Raw genomic sequence first — 15,694 nt, forward strand, 5'->3', positions numbered from 1 at the left:
CTACTTGGGTACACCTGTATGTAGCACCCGGATATTGGAATGATATTAATGTAAACTAAAATGAAACTCTTATATTGTAAACGATTAATGTCTCTGATGGGCTCTATAAAACGGATCACTGTCTTCGCACGACCGCAGAGACAAAGATATTGCTTCTGGTCTGAGATGGGAGTAAGAGAGCGCTTGGGGCAATGCAGAGAGTGTGTATCAATCTGTGAGTGAAAGAGGATGCAGTAGAAACTATTTGTGGTGTGCTCTGTAAAGCCACCGAGTGTTACATTATAGTGTGGGAATTTTCTCATACCAATACTTTATGTTACACCGCAGGCAAAATAGGTGCTGAGTGATTTTGTAATTTGAAATGATGAAATGCAAATTTAATTGTGACAAGAAAGGATTACTGGATTGATTTTACAAAAAAAGTTTTATGAGTACATGTATTATTGGAAAAATAAATATGGAAGCAGAAATCTTCTCAAAGTTAAGGTGAAGTTAATTTTTATCACTTTCATTTTGCCAGAGCGTTACTGTAAATGAGTTGGCTAATAACTGGTAACAGTGAGTTCTATGTTCAGGAACCTCAGAATGTGCGTAAAAAGATTTGATTTATGAGCTAGTTAGATATTTCCCTTTTGTAACGTTTCTAAGATTTGTTAACACAGATATACGTAATTTGATGATTTGTCTTTATGCTTTTGAGTGATGTTAGATAATACTTGATGTACAAATCTCACTGTTTGTGACAACGTCAGCAAACAAAGGTTTTTCGTTTAGTAAAACGGATGTAATTTTTTGAGTAATGTAATTTCAATTGTCAGATGTCTTGAAAAGCCAAACTTCAGTTGAATACAACTTCACTAATGAAAAAGTAGGTGTTAGTACTTCACCAAAATCATACCGCCTCCCTATCCAGGTCATATGTATTTTTAAAGACGTTCAGTTTTTTAAAACGTTTTCATTTATCAGCCAAAAGAATTTCATGTGTGTTTCAAAGTATTACTGCCAGCTTTTCACACCGATAAGTCTGTAGCTAGTATATTTTATTCTTTCGCATGAGAGAGCAGAATATAACGCGATCCGCCGTTGCTGCTTTAGAGGTAAGCCAATTTTATTTTTTTTTGTTATGTGTACAGGGACTAATGTTATCAGTTTTGATCGGGCCAGAGGATGCAGTACCTAAGGGGCTCAATGGATTTTGCAGTTACTGTATTTCTTTATTGGTATTGGGAGTTGCATTGCCCAATCACTTCGTATACAGTTTTGCTCAAAATAACACAGAGTAAGCACAACACTTGCAGTTACAACACGCTACACTATAACTCCAGTTTTGAATGCATTCCGAGTTCAGGCATTCATTTAAGCATATTAATCAATATGAGGAACGTTACAAAATACATGCGTGGACGTTGCTTTCAGTTGGACGAGGAAGTGCAGGAGAGGTTACAGTTTTAGATCCGTCAGTGGTCTATCGCGTTCTACGAAACAGGGACTGATCGTATCACCTCCCAATGGGATAACTATCAACGCGTGTGGTCATTATTTTTTGACGGAATCATTCCTTGGTCCCGTGGTGGCGGATGTTCGGTTTCCATTTTGCTTCCCCTCGTTGTATATTAGCTTCACAGACAAAAGAGGAAAGTAATCATATTATATGAGGAATAAAAGAAATATTCAACAGCGGAATTAAAGTTGAAGGTGAAACGATATCAATGGTAAGACTCGCTGAAGACATTGCTACCCTCAGTGAAAGCGAAGAAGAATTACAGCACCTGGTGAATGAAATGAACAATCTACTGAGTACAGAATACGGATAGAGAGTAAATCGAAGAAAGACTAAAGTAATGATAATTAGCAGAAATGATAAGAGTGAGGATCTTAACAATAGGTTTGCTAAGCAAGAAGTAGATGTAGTTAAGCAATTCTGCTACCCAGGCAGCAGGATAGACAGAGCAAGGAGGGCGTAAGAAACAGACTATCACTGGCAAAAAGGGCATTCCTGGGAAAAAGATGTCTGTTAGTATGAAACATAGGTGTTAATTTGTGGAAGAAATTTCTGAGAATGTACGCTTGGAGCACAGCATTGTATGGTGGTGAGACAAGGACTGCGGGAAAACCAGAAATGAACAGAATCAAAGCATTTGAAATACGATGGTACAGAAGAATGTTGAAAAGTAGATGGACTGATAAGGTAAGGAACGGGGATGTTTTCTGGACAGTAATGTATGGAAAACACTGACAACAAGAGGAGCAGGATGGTACGACATCTGGTAAGACATCACGGAATAGCTTCCGTGGTTTTCGGGAGAGCTGTTGAGGGTAAATACTGCAGAGGAAAACAGAGACTGGAATAATCCAGTAAATAATTGAGGAAGCAGGTTGCAAGTGCTACTCTGAGCTGAAGATGCTGGCGTAGAAACGAAGTTCGTGGCTGGCCGCATACAAGACTGATGACCTGACGTTTCAGGTCGGGTAGGCAGGGTCACTGACGGAAGTGCAGACATGTCTCGCCTGTGAGGCGAAATGGAATGATAATCGGTCTCTGGAGGTAATCGTCAATAATCGTCACCGATACAACCATACTGAATCGGTGCTGATGGTTCGGTGCCAACACACCATGCGGCCTCTCCGTGACCCGCGCGTGGCTATTCCGAAGTTTGACGATAACACCGACTTTCAAGGTAGCCTCAGTTGTGAGTAGGATCAGTGACAGAGATCCCCGAATCGCGATGGCCTGTGGGACGAACCAGCGACAAGTAAGTGATACGGATAATCGTAGTTGTCGTGGAGGTTTCAGACAGTCTTCTGGTTTACCCCATGTTGGCGGGATATCAGTCTGGAGTTCAAACGGGATCATTGTCAAATGTATTTCATCTCCACATCCAAATGGATGTACCTGCCTTGGAATGCATTTCCGACTTTATATCAGGATGACTTCTTTTGCTCGTTATCCTCTCAGGAATCATTTCCTGCAGTTTGTCCTCATTTAACAGCATCACCCTGTGTATTACTAAACTTCCAAAGCAGTCACAATACTCTCCCTAGATGTAGGTTGGCTATCCATCGGCTTCCGGGAAAAACGAAAATGTAATATTCGATGTTTCGCACTTAATTATTGACCAAATTTTAAGATTTAAAAGCTGTCATAATCCACTTATGAAGAGCCATAATCTTATGTCAAAGGATTAATACGGTAATGCAAGTACTGAAGTTAGAAACTTTGTAGATGTCTTGAGCAGTGAGACTCACTTTGCGCAAATTACCCAGATAATATTTACTCAGCATTTACGAATGAGAGAATTCAGTTACTTCCAATAAACTTTAAACGTAATTTAAAACCTTTTCGATTCTTTCTTCTAGCTACCGCCTTCACGAAATAATGAAAGGAGTGAAGTTTATCGCTTACAATATTTTCGCCCTTCATGCAGTAAAATTTACTACCAATTCTATTCTCGACACATTTCGTAGATAGGCTCCCCGTACATCACTGAATGTACCTGAAAAATTATATCAATGTACAACTCATAATTCAGGACCTAGGACGTCATAAAGATTTTTTTTACTTTTTCGTTACTCCATGGACCTGTAAGATGTTTAAAGCGAAACATTTAATACATTACCTCTTACTTTACGAAGCTGTATTGGAAGCTGTTTCATTCAGGTGGTTCCGATTCTTTACAGAAGCGGGTGGGGAAGGAGGGAGTGAGTATATGTATATGAGGTACTTTGTATTAAGAAAAGAAAGTGACTGAAACCTGCATAGGATCCATGGGTAGCAAAGCTTTTGAAACGACGGGTACTATAAAGCAGGGCTTCAATCCCTATATGGTAGGGAGACGTAAGAACACGAAAGGAACATATGATAGGCATCGAGTGAGTGCGCACCAGCTGGACAGAAGCCATTAAGTAATTAACATCCGGTCGGAAAGAGGCTTACTTGGCGAAAGCAGAATTACAGGAAAGCCTTGGAAGGACGTTATTCTTGTATCAAAAGCATAAGAGATGGACACACTGGGCTCCACAGCGCGGTGTAAGAGATTGTACTGGGACGGAGAGCTGAAAATCCCTTCTAAAAAGAGCTGTGGCTGAGCCGGGGGGAAGGGTGCGTGTAGCACGTAAGTGACGATATACCACTCAGGGCCTAATCGCTCGTCTCATCAAGTTCCTTCTCCATGTCCTAAATATTGATCCTTACTGTCTTATCACCAATTACATCATAAAGGACCGTGATGTAAAAAGCTGTCAAATTAAATTTTGTTCAACATAAGTAAGAAATTTTAAAAAAAAGTTTATGGAAACTATCTGACTGTAATTATCTTTCTTTTTCGGTTTCATGCTTTGAAATTAGAAAGACATTTTCAGCTCCTAGCAGATTCTTCCAGTTGTGGGTATTTTATAAACTACTTGCTGATTACCTCGCTTTGTTTCGGTACATATTTATTCAACTCATCTATTACTCCATCTCCTCCTTCCCTCTCTGTCCATTTGTTCTTTCTCCGTCTGTCCAACTCCTCCTCATCCATTCTTTGTCCATTTCGTACTGCCGCTCTCTCAATCCATCTCATCCTCCCCCTCTATCTGTCCATATCCTCCTCTCCCCTGTCTCGCCGGCCGGAGTGGCCGAGCGGTTCTAGGCGCTACAGTCTGGAGCCGCGCGACCGCTACGGTCGCGCGTTCGCATCCTGCCGCGGGCATGGATGTGTGTGATGTCCTTAGGTTAGTTAGGTTTAAGTAGTTCTAAGGTCTAGGGGACTGATGACCTCAGCAGTTAAGCCCCATAGTGCTTAGAGCCATTTGAACCATTTCTCCCCTGTCTCACTACCCGTGAGATAGCCTTTTGCAGGCATTTTGAAGAGAATTGTTGAAGGTAGGTCGGTAAAAGTGAATGTTAAAAATAAACCCGGCCAAACAATTACTCATTCGGGGCTCGTTGTATTTGTGTCCAATGAAATGGCTATTGGTGGCGATGCAGGTGATAAGACAGGATACTTACGTAAGTGTCACCTGTCACGAGTTGTATCTAGACGTATCAGGAATCTCATATCACTACTACTGCACTCGTCCCAAACCATTATAGAGCCTCCACCAACTTCAATAATCCCCTACTAACATGCAGGGTCCATGGACTCATGAGGTTATCTCTATACCTGTAGACGTCCATCCGTTCGATACAATTTGAAACGAGATTCGTCCAACGAGGCAACACGTTTCAAGTCATCAACAGTCCAACTTCGGTGTTGACTGGCCCAGGCGAGGCGTAAAGCGTTGTGATGTGCAGTAATCAAGGGTACAAGAGTGGGCTTTCGGCTCCGAAAGTCTATATCGATAATGTTTCGTTGAATGGTTCGCACACTGACACTTGTTGATGGCCCAGCTTTGAAATCTGCAGCAATTTGCGGAGGGGGTACACTTCTGTCATTTTGAAAGATTCTCTTCAGTCGTCGTTGGTCCTGTTCATGCAGGATCTTTTTCCGGCCGCAACGATATCGCAGATTTGATGTTTTACCGGATTTCTGATGCTCACGCTACATTCGTGAAATGGTAGGAAGGGAAAATCCTCACTTCATCACTACCTCGGCGATGCTATGCCCTACTGCTCGTGCGCCGACTGTAACACCACGTTCAAACTCACTTAAAATCTTGATAACCTGCCACTGTAGCAGCAGTGACTGATCTAAAACTGCGCCAGACACTTGCTGTCTTATATAGGCGTTAACAAACGTAGCTCCATATCTACCTGTTTACATGTCCCTGTACTTGAATATGCAAGCCTATACCACTTTCTTTGACGCTTCAGTGTATTTATTCAATGTGTAATACAGAGTATATCATTATGAGTGCAATAAGAATTTTTATTTCGTGAGTATCACATCCGACAGATGAGCTCCCCCTAGTAGCAGACATTCGTGCTGCTTGATAAGGACGTTATGTATGGCTCGGCCTAACATTTCAGTGGGAATCATGGATCTCTCCTCTCGCCTTCTTGCTTTAAGCTCTTCGGTGGTAGTAGGTCGAGTACGGTAAACCGCGCTCTTAAGGTGGCCACACGAGAAAAAGTCACACACACGTCAGTCGATCTTGGGGCCATGCAGTGTCAGGGTGCCTCGAAATGACGCGGTTACCACACAGTCGTCGCGCAACTCCCATCGATATCTGTACCCCAAATACCATTGTTCCTTCATGTAGAAACCAACAATTGACAGGCCAATAGGGCACCTTATGCGCAACAAAACTTTCCATCATGGCAACATACCGACCAGACGTTGCAGAGGTTGCGTACCCATCATCGCTCGAAACAAGGAGGAACCTATAACACCACTCGATGATATTGCGCACAATAAAGCATCCTTGCTTCCGTGCAATAGTTGTTCGTGTAGCTGACGTAGATTTTGCTGAGATCAATAGCGAAAATCGTGTCTGTTGGCAAAGCTACTGAGGTGGAAGTGAGCTGCCTCCGACATCCGCACGTTGTAAATGAAAGTTTCGTCGTCGAGCACTTTTGCTAACATGTGTTGAGTATATTGTCTACGCATCAGTAGATCGTTAGTTTGCAGTCGCTGAACGATCTGCAGCTAGTAGGGATGGAACTTTAAATCCACTTCTAGGATCCGTTGAACACGCGAACAATGCAACTGTAGAGACGCCCGTCCTTGTGACACATGCACGCTGTACACCGTTCCATCGCTGCATGTTTACGGTTTACTGAATGGCAAGGCGGTGCGACCAGAATTCCGTATATCATTCGGCTCCAACTACATTGCAGCGTTGCCACAACACGTTCCAAAATTTCCCATTCTTTTGAGTCACCCTGTATATGCTGACGACACCTTGGTGTCTCTGGTGAGGACAAGCCTCCTTATACCGTACATTAAGTTTCATGCTTCTTTCTGAATCAATCAAGATGTCATGTCTGCGTTTTTAAGTTCGTAATTGGTGAACTGAAGAAGATATATCGGCATTTTACAAAGTGCTCTTTCATTCATGCGAACACGTTTTCGTAACTTCGCGTCAGGCTGAAACCATGTGCTATAAAGAAACTCTGCTTTTCGCGACATTACTATTTAGTATATAAGGTACTTCAGTGTCGATCTTTTGTACCTGGATACCCAGTTAGCCAATAGGAAATAGTGCAGCTATGGTCGTTCATAGTGACTAACGGTCTTGCAGGTCGCAAAGTCTAGTGTTATGACTAAAGCCTGTGCACACGGATCGTGCATTCGAACGTAGAGTTTTGAGCGTGCCGACTTCCTGGCGTCCTACCGAGTGAAAAGCACGTTGGTGATCTCCAGGACAATATTTAGCATTGTATTGTATTGTATGTTAACCGGGGACCTAAAAACGACGGAGAGGCTCCGTCCCAGCCGTAGCCGCAGTGGTCCACAACCCCACGACGGCTACCGCAGTCCCCTTCACCCCTCCGCCGCCACACACCGAAACCAGGGTTATTGTGCGGTTCGGCCCCCGGTGGACCCCCCAGGGAACGTCGCACACCAGACGAGTGTAACCCCCATGTTTGCGTGGTAGAGTAATGGTGGTGTACGCGTACGGGGAGAACTTGTCTGCGCAGTAATCTCCAACATTGTGTAGCAGAGGCGGAATAAGGGGAACCAGCCCGCATTCGCCGAGGCAGATGGAAAACCGCCTAAAAACGATCCACTGACTGGCCGGCCCACCGGACCTCGACACAAGTCCACCGGGCGGATTCGTGCCGGGGACCAGGCGCTCGCCGTCCGTTAGACCGCTCGGCTAACCGGGCGGGCATATTTAGCACTACATATAAACTAAAAATGGAGGGGGTGAGAAAGGAAAGGAAAACATTACGCGTAATTAGCGGCTACCCTTGAAAGTGTGTGCCAGACAGTTGCATTAAGCACTGCGCCATGCATGACACAAGGTTACCGTAACTATCGTAGCATGCCTCACGACCGATCCACCCTCCCACTGGGCGCCAGCTGCCCGTGTCGCCGCTGAGTCCGCGTAAGGTCCCGTTGCAGTACTCCCTTCCCTTCTCTTTCTCCTTCTTCCACCTTCGGTTCACAAATAATGTGCCACAACTGCGGAATCCGCGTGGTGTCCGTTCTTTCGAACCTGTCCGCTCGGTGGGAATGTGGGTTGGCCGTGAGGCGTGCAGAGGTAGTCCGGGCAATTGCGATAACATTGTGTCCCAGATGGCGCAGTGGTTAAGCCATTTGCCTAGAAAGCGTAAGACCTCGGCTTCGGATCCCAGACTGGCACACATTTTCACTCGTCGTCGTTGATTCCACGTAATGACCCAATGCAGATGACATCAGTAACCCTTTCCTTTCTCCTCTTATACTTTCAACTTACATATAATGTATCACAGCTGCAGATTCCGCGTGGTGTCTGTTCTGTCGAACATGTCCGACAAAACAGGCACCACGCGGTCATACAGTACCTAGCATGACAGATATTCCGAACGTGGTTGTAGACCAGTGAGATGGTGGAGCGCCACCTACATCAGATCGCTCTTCAGTACAGAGTCGCGAGACGCCATTTTGGCTTTCAATTGAAGACCATTTGTGTACATGCCGTTTTTAAGCACTAGAAAATTGCAGATCGCTCAGAACCTCGACGTTAAATGCACGATTTGTTGTAATAAAAGAGCGGCAAACATCATATTGATGGTTAAAGAATTATTTTAACTTGCGTGTTACCAAAGTAAGCCGCTTCAGGGTAACGAAAAATTGAGATTCCATCAAAAAATATTGAGATTTCATCTCGAAATTAAATGTTAGTTAATAACATATGTTACAGTTAAAGCTTCCAGAAGATAGTAAGTCGCAAGTACTGTGTTAAGCAACGTGCGACAGGCGTAGTGTAATGAATAGACATGCGGGTAAGTGCCTACTGGACATTGAAATTGTTACACCACGAAGATGACGTGCTACAGACGCGAAATTTAACCGACAGGAAGAAGATACTGTGATATGCAAATGATTAGGTTTTCAGAGCATTCACACAAGGTTGGCGCCGGTGGCGACACCTACAACGTGCTGACATGAGAAAAGTTCCAAACCGACTTCTCATACACAAACAGCGGTTGACCGGCGTTGCCTGGTGAAACGTTGTTGTGATGCCTCGTGTAAGGAGGAGAAATGCGTACCATCACGTTTCCGACTTTGATAAAGGTCGGATTGTAGCCCATCGCGATTGCGGTTTATCGTATCGCGACATTGCTGCTCGCGTTGGTCGAGATCCAATGACTGTTAGCAGAATATGGAATCGGTGGGTTCAGGAGGGTAATACGGAACGCCGTGCTGGATCCCAACGGCCTCGTATCACTAGCAGTCGAGATGACAGGCATCTTATCAGCATGGCTGTGACAGATCGTACAGCCACGTCTCGATCCCTGAGTCAACAGATGGGAACGCTTCGACGACGTTTGCAGCACCATGGACTATTAGCTCGGAGACCATTGCTTCGGTTACCCTTGACGCTGCATCACAGACAGTAGCGCCTCCGATGGTGTACTCAACGACGAACCTGTGTGCACGAATGGCAAAACGTCATTTTTGCTGATGAATCCAGGTTCTGTTTACAGCATCATCATGGTCGCATCCGTGTTTGGCGGCATCGCGGTGAGCGTTCCTTGGAAGCGTGTATTCGTCATCGCCATACTGGCGTATCACCCGGCGTGACTGTATAGGGTGCCATTGGTTACACGTCTCGGTCACCTCTTGCTCGCATTGACGGCACTTTGAACAGTGGACGTTACATTTCAGATGTGTTACGACCCGTGGCTCTACCCTTCATTCGATCCATGCGAAACCCTACATTCCAGCAGGTTAATGCACGACCGCATGTTGCAGGTCCTGTACGGGCCTTTCTGAATAGAGAAAATGTTCGACTGCTGCCCTGGCCAGCATATTCTCCAGATCGCTCACCAATTGAAAACGTCGGGTCAATGTCACAATACGCCAGTCTACTCTTGAACTGTGGTGTCGTGTTGAAGCTGCATGGGCAGCTGTACCTGTACACGCCATCCTAGCTCTGTTTGACTCAATGCCCAGGCGTATCAAGGCCGTTATTACGGCCAGAGGTGGTTGCTCTGGGTTCTGATTTCTCAGGATCTATGCACCCAAATTGCGTGAATGTGTTATCACATGTCAGTGCTAGTGTAATATATTTGTCCAATGAATACCCGTTTATCATCTGCATTTCTTCTTGGTGTAGCAATTTTAATGGCCAGTAGTGTAGTATAATGCATGAAATTTTTTTGGTTCGCGTTCCATTGTGTCCCCATGTTTTTTACTCACCTGAGTATTCTCTAATATAATGTGATACTTCCTATTCACTTTAATAGGTGATTATTCTGTAACATACACTATTATGTAAATACGAGTGTGCTCTTTCAAAGGCGTTTGTGCGATTGGCGTTACCCACAATATAGCTTGCGCTACTTGTAATACGATACTTTGAACTTTTTTGTTTCAAATTTTGTACTTCACACAGTGCATAAATTTGCTAGTAAATAGGAACAGTGATCAAGTAACAATGACGTTATGGTTTCATTAAAAAATAAAAATGATGGAATGATGTTTAGGGTAAACTTTGGTAACTTAGTGGCATTGATTTTATTTCGTGATACTTTGTTGATTCCTGTTCACGGATTAATCAAACACGCTAGAAGTGCAGTCGCTGACCCACAAATAGCAGCACATGTCCCCTATCTGCAGCGGCATTTTACGCTGCGATACCAGCGGCCTCGGCAGCACAGTGAGTTGTTTTCTTCCGTTGGGGGTAGTTGTCTTTCGTTATCGCGCTGCAGAATCCCACGTGTTTTCAAAGTGCTGATTACTCCTCATATTAAAAAGATGTCATTTTTTGATTTTTCACGGTTGTTTATGTGATATAAATAAATTTTTCTGATTAAGGTTTGTGTTTTTGCGTTCGTTAGCTTAGACGCTACAGCCGTAGCAGCGCTAGTAAAAATCTTAGCATTTTAACTGCCATCTTGCGCCACCCTAGACAGTCTTCGCAAATACTGGCTAATAAACGTATTTAAAAACCGATATTTAATTGTTTGTAGTAGCAGGCCAGTTGTAGAGATAGAGCACTTCTTTTTAAACCAGATAATATATTACATTTACATATCACGAATTAGCCGAGCTGTCACGAACTTAACCAGTCTTTTTCTTCTGCATGTCATATACCTCCAAAATATCACCAACCAAAATATTGTTACAGCATCAGGGTTGGTAAAAGAGGAGAAGTACTCAATTTACAAGGCATGAAAGCAATGTTAAGTGCCATGGTCTACCCTGAAAGACTTTCTTAGCAGGAATGAAGGTGAATGTGTAGGCGTACCTAAATTAAGGAAACCGTTTGCTTTACCTGTACAAATGGAATAAAGGATATGCAATTACATACTTTCCATGCAGGAATTACGATTCGGATTGACTGTAATTCAGATTCGAAAACTGGCATGTAAGCTACCTACAGCAACTGGTAGGTAACATCCCTTCCATGAAGAACAAGCTGCAGGGGAATGGTGGTGGAAAGATTTTAAAACACGTTATGGGCTTAACTTAAGAGTGCCTGAAAATATAGCTGCTTATAGGTCTTCAATGGGAAATGGGTCAATAATTACTGACTTTTATCAAAAATTAGAAGTTGGTTGGTTGGTTGGTTGGTTTGGGGAAGGAGATCAGACAGCGAGGTCATCGGTCTCATCGGATTAGGGACGGACGGGGAAGGAAGTCGGCCGTGCCCTTTGAAAGGAACCATCCCGGCATTTGCCTGGAGCGATTTAGGGAAATCACGGAAAACCTAAATCAGGATGGCCGGACGTGGGATTGAACCGTCGTCCTCCCGAATGCGAGTCCAGTGTCTAACCACTGCGCCACCTCGCTCGGTAAAATTAGAAGTATTCAGTAATTAAAACTTCCGGGCTAAGAGGCCGTGGTCCAATAGTAGAAATACTTCTCCCTGACGACTCGTAGTCGTAGACTCACCTCAGATGATGTTGCCCGCAGCTGGCAACGAAACGTCAGGGAGAAGTATTTCTACTATTGGACCACGGCCTCTTAGCCCGGAAGTTTTAATTACTGAAGACGCCGGCCGTGAAAGCCTACACGCTATAATTAGAAGTATTAGTCACAGATCTAGCAGTTCAAGATCGTCCAGATCTAGTATGGAATTGCGATGTGACAGGGCTATCATACGTGGTGAAAGCATCCAAAATCGTTACAGCAACTGGCAACAAGTATGTACATAGCAAAAATGGTTCAAATGGCTCTGACCACTATGGGACTTAACTTCTGTGGTCATCAGTCCCCTAGATCTTAGAACTACTTAAACCTAACTAACCTAATGACATCACATACATCCATGCCCGAGGTAGGATTCGAACCTGCGACCGTAGCGGTCGCGCGGTTCCAGACTGTAGCTCCTAGAACCGCTCGGCCACTCCGGCCGGCTGTATATAGCAGAACGTTCGCTGATCGAGGTGAAAATCACACATTGCTTGCCGGTGTCAATGCTAGTGGTCACTGGAAACCACCTGTGGTGATTTTTAACGGTGTTCCAATGTCAGATCCTCTGAAAGACATAATTCGTGGCACCATTGTGAAACTATCACCAAAATGGTGGCTAAATGGAGAATTTTTCTGGAATGGTTCCATCATTTCATACAATGTATACCTCCTGCAAGACCTACAGTTTTAGTAATGGATACTCATGGATCCCATATTTCAGAGGAGGTAACTGATCTGGCCAAGAAGAACCAGATCTTTCTACTGACATTTCCTTCTTACATTACTCACATTCTGCAACCATTCGATGTAGGGGTATATAGGCAACTTAAAAGATCATGGGGAAAATCTTTAAATAGCTACATGGTCAAGAATCCAGGTCTCAGACCCAACAGATCTGATTTTGATGAATTGTTGAAACCTGCTTACTACAGTGCTTTCAGTCCTGAGATCATCATATCAGCTTCTAGGAAGACTGGGATGTATCCATTTAATCTTGCCGCTATGACTGATGAGACAATAGCAACAGCGAAGGTGACAGACAAACCTTCAGAAGACAACCTGGAACCAGCATTAGATGATTCAGAACGTCATTCAGAGCTGAATGAACTTCTTGCTCTGCCTGTCTTAACAGATGATGGGAACAAATGCAAGCGGAGCAGAAAGACAGATAGCAAGGCAAAATGTCTGACTCCAATTCAAGAAGCAGCTCCAAAAAAAAAAAAAAAAAAAAAAAAAAAAAAAAAAAAAAAAAAAAAAAAAAAAAAACAGTGGTAGGCCTATGCATTTTCTAAAATATTATCTCTCGTGCATCATTAACAGAGTTGGCAGTTGTTCCTTTAAGTTGTTTTCTTATTAATTAAAATTAAGTTTATTGATTTATAGGTAGGCCACGAAAGGAACATACATTAAATCCACAGCCTAGCATCTCTGGAGTGACAAAGAAGATGACAAAGGATTACAATAAATGTGTATCCTGTTGCTACAGTTATTTAGAAGACGTGAGGAAAAAATCAGGGGGGCTATGGATGCAGTGTAGTTTTTGTTTAATGTGGTACCATTCGAAGTGTCAACAAACTTTGGAAGAGAGTGAGGACGTTTTTATGTACAGCAAGTGTCAAAACCTTTCTGATGAAGACTAAAATGAGTCTTTTATTTAGTCAGTAAATTAAATTGGGTGTTTTTGCTCCTTACTTCGTCAGTACTTCATCATTATTATGTCGTAATATGTCAAAATAAAATATTTTATAGAAATACAATGATTTCATTATGTAATTAATGCATTATCACGAAATTACCCAAGTAATGTCACGAACTTACCAGGAGGTATAAGGAAATAACTTACGAAATTCTTAATTGAGGAAATCATAAGGGAGAGAATGTAAAATCAACTAATTATAACATTGTTCATATTGAGTAATGCATTTAAGAATTGGCTTACATATGCAATTGAGCAGGCTTTGAAAATATTTTTTATGTACTTTAAATTAACGTAATGCAGAAATCCTCACCAAGTTACCAAGGTTTACCATATCTTATGTTGAGAGCAGCTGTTAATTTGCATCGCAATATTTGTTACAACTTTTGTAAGCCGATGTCCTTATTCACTAGACAAGGCATTTTCATTTTTGCCTTATATCTCGTTCATGGATACTGAAATTTTTATTTATGCGTACTACAGACAGAACGGCAAGAGTAGCGCATGAACAAGTGTGGAAATGAGCATTTTAATAGAACTAACGTAGGAATTTTACAACCATCTACTTAGTAAACAGTATGACTTGTGAGCAAGTTACAGCCGACAGCTGCCGCTGGAGCGCGCTGCGATCGCTTCCATCCCGATAAGCCACGTGTACAACGCGCACAAGTCACATCGTTTCTGAGCGTTCAGCAGCACGTACAACTCGGCACGCTCGACGTTACCGTTCGTAAACACGGTACGTGCACCGGCGCCTTAAGACCAGACGCACCTTTCTTGTCAACACGTAGCTGCTCCTATTTCTTTCCTCTGGCTTGCGGTAGGTTAGCGCCTGCGGAATTACAAGCTGCAGTCGGTCCCGGTTTCGTCGCTGGCCTATCCAGCGGCACAAAGTTTCATCAAATTTTCGGCGCCGCAGGATTTCGCGGCTAAATTACTGGCCAGACCTGACCCAGCTCGGCTCGGCCCGGCCCGCCGCTATATGAGGCACATAAATACGCCAGAGGCGCTGATGAGGAGCACCGCTTCTTGCCGCCACGAGGAGCGCGCCATGCGTCTCGCGCAACACGTCCGCCCACCGCCGCTTGCCGCGATTAGAAACCAACCAACACTGCTGTGCGAGAACACTCCTGAGGATGCGGAGTCCCGGAGCGGCCGAAACATTTGCGCTACGTCTACTACTTGGCAGTCAGTGGTGCTTAAGGTAGTTATTTAGTATTTTGCTACGTACTATAACAAGGCCTTTTGTGTCACGCTCAAAAAACTAGTAGACGTTCTTCGACAAACTACACTGACGAAAAACTAGTCTCAGCACCAAGGAGGAGTTGCGCGGCATAAATGAAAATTCGTACGAGTGTTTCTACATGGGAAAAATGACGTCTGTTCAGATTTCGTGCCACTGACATAAGAGTGGCACAAGTAGCACCACTGTGACGATGCAAACAGGGTTCGATTTAAACACAAGTTGTAACGGTCGTGAATGTTAGTTACCTTTGAGATCGGACTTGGTGACTTGATGTTAGTCAGCAATGCCTTTAAGGCGACTAATATGTGTGAGACGCCCTGCTAAACCTGCTATTTTAAGCTGTGGGAAGGGGCCAAAATAAGAGGCTGTCAGTTACACTCCAGCATATTTGATCAAACATTACATGGGACAAGAAAATTAAAAAAAGAACCACACAGCTTTAGTTTTGGAACTTAACTAGCGGCTGAACGCGCCATACAATCTCATGCCTTAAGGGCAAGAGCACTATAATTTAAAAGCGGCTGAAAGCCAATAACATAAAGCTCAACCAAAATCAGAAATTTAAAAGACAAAGCTTTATCTTCAGACAGTTCCTAAATTAGGCTGAAGGCCCAAAGAATCTGACACTTTAAGAGCAAAACAACTTAAGTTCGAAACCGACTGAAGGCCCAACACTTAAGACTCAATAACATTAATTTAAAATAATGCCAAAAGGCTTTACGTAAAATAGTTCCTAAAATAGGCTGAAGGCCCAAACCA

This window comes from Schistocerca serialis, chromosome 5 (genome assembly GCF_023864345.2).
Source record: "Schistocerca serialis cubense isolate TAMUIC-IGC-003099 chromosome 5, iqSchSeri2.2, whole genome shotgun sequence".
Taxonomy (NCBI): Eukaryota; Metazoa; Arthropoda; class Insecta; order Orthoptera; family Acrididae; genus Schistocerca; species Schistocerca serialis.